Source organism: Mus caroli, chromosome 16 (genome assembly GCF_900094665.2).
Source record: "Mus caroli chromosome 16, CAROLI_EIJ_v1.1, whole genome shotgun sequence".
NCBI lineage: Eukaryota > Metazoa > Chordata > Mammalia > Rodentia > Muridae > Mus > Mus caroli.
In genome coordinates this window covers 51956477-51961677 of record NC_034585.1, presented here as the reverse complement: position 1 = coordinate 51961677, position 5201 = coordinate 51956477, and the positions used below count along the sequence as shown (strand labels likewise).

The 5201-nt window shown below is 40.3% G+C and overlaps 1 long non-coding RNA gene across 1 annotated transcript in view; it reads left to right on the top strand.

The window, feature by feature from the left end:
- The first annotated feature begins 335 nt into the window (after positions 1 to 335).
- LOC110311125 overlaps positions 336 to 5201 on the top strand; it is a 76114-nt gene continuing 71248 nt past the window's right edge. Inside the window, exon 1 of the long non-coding RNA XR_002379917.1 lies at positions 336 to 453. This is a non-coding gene — a long non-coding RNA (uncharacterized LOC110311125). The remainder of the gene's footprint in view (positions 454 to 5201) is intronic.

The window sequence follows — 5201 nt, the reverse complement described above, 5'->3', positions numbered from 1 at the left end:
TCAGGAGGAATGAACATGAAGCAGAGTGACCCCATATGGGCAGGACCCACATGGTATCCTGGTATCAAGGAACAAAACAGGAAAAACTCCTGATGAGAAATAAACCAGACAACAAGACACAGTAAGTGCCCAATGCTGACTTTAAAATAGTTCCTATAACTCAGACAGCAAGAAGCAGAATATTTAACAGAGAGAAAGGGAAACATTGTAACTAGAACACATCATAATCGGAGTAAAACGTTGTCCTACATCACAGAGAAACGGAGCATCTTCACGGGTTGAATGATAAGGAATAACTGCCCAGGTATTTTCACTTCTCAAATACATGAGGAAGATCAGAACTTATGATATTAAAATGTTCCAGATGCTTCAGGCCTCTGGTTGACTCTCACAAACGTAAAATCTGGAAGAGGCCCAGATCAGGAACTTCTGCCTACATCAGACCTGGAGTTGGTAAGAAAGCAGACACGCCTTTCCCTGGAGAGTAAGGTCTATGGACCTGTGATTTCATGTTGTCCCCTTGGGATTGTCTTCAATAAGAGACCCACCCGGTAAAAAGAACAACAATAACAACAACAAAAAACCTGATCTGATTTATGTTCAAATCAAAAACATTAGTTTACCCAGGAGATTCATGTCCAGCAAAACTTTTAGACGCTTTCAGATGTTTTGGGTTCTCTCCATTTCCAGAAGGAGGCAGGAAAGGGCTCCAGGTCATTCCTCTTTCCAGACAGGTTTTGAGAAATAATTAAATCTGAGAAGTAACTCATTTCCAGACATTCTTGGCTGACTTTCACCCCACAGTTTCAACCCTAGCCTGCCAGATGTTTCTAAGGACAGAGTGAAGGATTGGGCGTGAGATGACCATGACAGCAGATATCTGGGGCATGTGAAGAATGCGTGATCCTGGCTCAGCACCGCTGGGCGCTGGGCGTGCTGCTCTTCTTTCCTGTGGATTCGCGGTTCACCCCTGCAGCCTCCACCCAGGAAACCCCGTCCCTCCTAAGCACTTCCCCAGCTCTCCAGCCTGTGTTCCTTCACCCTCCCCGACCCCCCAGTATTACCTGTCTACCTCATGCTGTAGTTAGTTGCCTCCCACTGGACTTGGCTCTTATTGTTATTTGAAAGCAACACGTTATATAAAAGGTATTACATTTTAATAACACTTCTTGTCTATCTATCTATCTATCTATCTATCTATCTATCTATCTATCTATCTATCTATCTATCTATCTATCTATCTATCCTTTATTTGGTTTCTTTGAGACAGGCTTTCTTTGTGTAGTCCTGGCTGTCTTGGAACTCTCTTTGGAGACCAGGCTGGCCTAACCTTCGAACTCAAGCAGAGATCAGCCAGCCTCTGCCTCCTAAGTACTGGGATTAAATGCATGTGCCATTGTCACCAAGTAGTGCTTTCTTTAATAGCCCCACCCAGCAAACTCAGTAATTCAACACCATCATCTAAGAGCCTTTTTCCATGTGGGTCTCCTTTTCCCTCCTCTCCCCTATTTCAACTCCTTTGTTTGCACCTCTTTTTTTAAAAAAATATTTATTCGTTTATTTATTTTTGCTACTTATGTTACTTATATTGTTCTCTTGATTTGGGCTTCATTTTCTCCTGAGCAGCTTTCAGACTCTTAGAATGTTTGAGGTAGTGAGTCTTTCGAGACCTTCTCTCTCAACCATCTAATCTGAAGATAAACATGCTGAAGCTCAGAGAGGTCACATGGTTTGCCCGAGGTTCACTGTAGCGCAGAGGCAGAGAAAAAAAAAATACCTGGGCAGTTATTCCTCATCATTCAACCCGTGAAGATGCTCCGTTTCTCTGTGTTGCAGGACAACGTTTTATGCCAATTATGATGTTGTGTTCTAGTTACGATGTTTCCCTTCCTCTCTGTTAAATATTGGTTGACATGAATGCAAATAGAAAATGTTAATATTTTAAAAGGAAGGATTTTGGGGGTAGGCAAGACAATGGTTAAGAGCTACCATGACAGAGTAAGCTGGCCAAACTACCTCCTTTCTTCATCTGTGAAATGGGGTCAGCCAAATAGTCCTTATCTCGTTGAGCTGATAGAGATATAGGTGAGGGTGATGGAAAGGTTGGTCCTTTGTACACAGCAAGTGCTTTATGTGTTCTGTAATCACTTTTTCACACTGCTGTGTTTCTCACAGAGCAGAAGACTTTACTCTTAACGTTGCCTTCTGATTCAACTCTTAGCGGTGCTGTCTGTTCTCCAAGGACCAAATCATTTTGGTCATTGCCTCCTTTTTGGTCATAACCCTCCTTCAAAGGCTTATGGGAACAGTAAAACTTTGCAGACATATTCATTTGGAAGGACAGCTTGTTCAATTTTACAAACATATGGAATAATAATACAGTACAAGAAGGAGAACAGTAACATTGTTGTAGATGTGTAGAGGATGCTGGAGGCATGGCGGCTGAGTAGGTGACAGACACTAATTCAGTGTCCTTCAAATTGAAGGTGTGGGTTTATTAGTGGAAAGAAAAGTCATTTAGAAAGTCATGGTCAAATTTGTTTTAATGGAACAGATATATTCTCTATAATAAGAGAAAATTGTTTTGTGAATTGGGATACAGTCTTATTTATTTGTTAATTAATTAATTAATTGTATTTCTATGTAACTCTAGATATCTTGGAAGCTGCTATATAGACCAGGTTAGTCTTGAACTCACAGAAATCCACCTGCCTCTGCTTCCTAAATGCTGGGATCAAATGTATGCCCAATATTATAATTCATTTCTTACTTTGATTCCTCATTAAAAATTGAGAAAGCCTCCTAGTTAGAAAATTTTTATTTTGGCAATGAATAGCAATTATTCTTTTTTAAAACTATTTTTAAAAAGATTTGTTTATTTATGTATATGAGTGCTCTATCTGTATGCCAGAAGAGGATGTGAGATCTTCTACGTGGTTTCTGGGAAGTGAACTCAGGACCTCTGGAAGAGCAGCTAGTGCTCTTAACTGCTGGGCCATCTCTTCAGTCAAACAGCTGTCATTCTTAAATGACATAGTTATTGGTTGAATAGATTACTCCCTCTGAAGCCTTTGTTTTTTGAGAAGGCTCTTCTTTATTTATTTGCTTAGAGGAAATTTACATTGTTGGAAGAGAGAGGAAGAGAACTGTCACATTGTAAATTATCTGAACTGATCTAATCACAACTCCTTCTCAGGAATAATATCTACCTCGAAAGTAGAGCTTTTCCTGATTCTTCACAAAACAGGGTGTGCATGTGATGCATTGTGAGGGCAGGGGGAGGAATCCTTGTTCTTTGATCAGGTGGGAGGCTCTCATCCCATCTCTTTTAGCATCCACCAAAGACTACACTCTGGCTACCTTAACCACACTTTCTGTACTGATGCTTTGCGATTCCCTTTGTTTCTTGTCAGCCTATGATTGTCCTTTAAACTTTTACTTGCTTTTATTTCTACAGTTAAAGGGACTGGGGCCCTGTGTGGAGGAGAAACCCTGCTAATTAAGGTTGAAGTCTGACATCTGAAAGCCCTGAGCCTGGTGCAGAAGGTCAGACTCTCTTTACCAGCAGGGCTTCTCCTTCCCTGACCTTGTCTGGGGAGCTCAAAACCCCCATACCCTTTACCTTGAGAATGTTGTGTAGTCTTGGTTAGATACAGGTTTTGCTTTCTTTCTCCTGATAAGAACCTGTTCAGCTAGCACCTGAGATTCCTGGAGTGCCTCCCCATGCTAATGAGACATCTCAGAACCACCCGAAACACTGTTCAGCAACTCTGTTCCTTTGTCCTGATGGGCTGGTGGCCAACGAGCCCTGGGGAGAAGGAAGGCCCACAGTCTGGAGGTGTTTAAAACAGAGCAAAATGCTGCCTTTGGCTTTCTCTCTAACTTGAATCCTGACCCGTCCAGCAGGTTCAGTTATTCAAGGGTCTCGAGGGGACCTTCTCCTAAGAACCAAATTGGGGGGTAGAGAGAGACGAGAACCTTGTGCGAATAATGACACAGAAACATTCTGAGTGGCATCAAGGTTCCAATGTATTAGCCAGGCCCAAGGTTTAAATGCACAAGCAAAAGGGGAAGTACTTCTCAGCAGGAGGGATGGGACAGTGGAAAGTTTTCTTTTGGCGACTACACTGGGAAGCAGGAACTTGGCGGTATCAGGGTACATCTTGAGGTCAGGACATCCAGCGCTGACTTAGGGCTGGAACAATCTGTGGTTGTTCTCTGAGTGGTGAGTTGGTGGCCCACTTTTGACCCCCTTTTCTTCTCGGGGGGAGAGGCCCAATTCAGAGATCAGGACAATTGTGTTGTCTTAATAGCTCCCAACAGAATCCTAGAGGTATTCCATCCAATAAATTAGTCGACTCTACCAAAAATGGATATTTGTTTTAAAATCAAGATATAATTATGATAAATTATAGAATGCATATAAAATGGGATTTAAGAGTGAGACAAAATTAGTGATTTTATAGTAGAAATGATGATTTTGTCAATATTAACAATTAATACTTGTGTTATATTTTAAATCAATGTGACATTTAGAAACAAAGAACTCTCAGTATAGTTCATTTCTACGCTTGAATTTAGTGACAAAATATGAGAAAAGAGATGCCTTACATCAACCTAGACATACAAATTAAATAGTGTACCATTTGATATCACTGTATCACTCCCATTTATAAATCTCATACACTGATAATGCTAGAGTTTTGTTGAAAGAAGCTTGCATTACTTATCTTCCTTTATGAATCTTTTGGAGGATTTTAAACCAAGTTAGACAGTTTTGTTTTCAGGTTCTTAAATATTCAGATGAATTAGCTTTATATGTGATGCAAATTATGTAGAGTAGAAACACAAGTGCATTGGCACAATGTTCATCACCCTTCATTTTCAAAATATTTCTCCCACATGTTCTTTTGAAAATATCAGCTCTGTCTTCATTTATCACCATTGTAAAATTTGTGGCCCTTAAGAAGTTGTGACAAAGTGATCGAAATTTACTTCCTTTTTTTTTTTTTTTTGAGTTTGCAAAGATAAATGTCACTTTTATTTCTTATGATGAAGTGGTGAAGTGAGATGAGAGCCGTACCCAAGCCTTACGAATGCATAGCTTGGGCTGAGCCGTGAGCTTTTCTATATAACTATCCCTAGGCCTAGGCCTGGAAGCTTCTTTTTTTTTTTTTTTTTTTTTTTAAACTTTTTTTTTT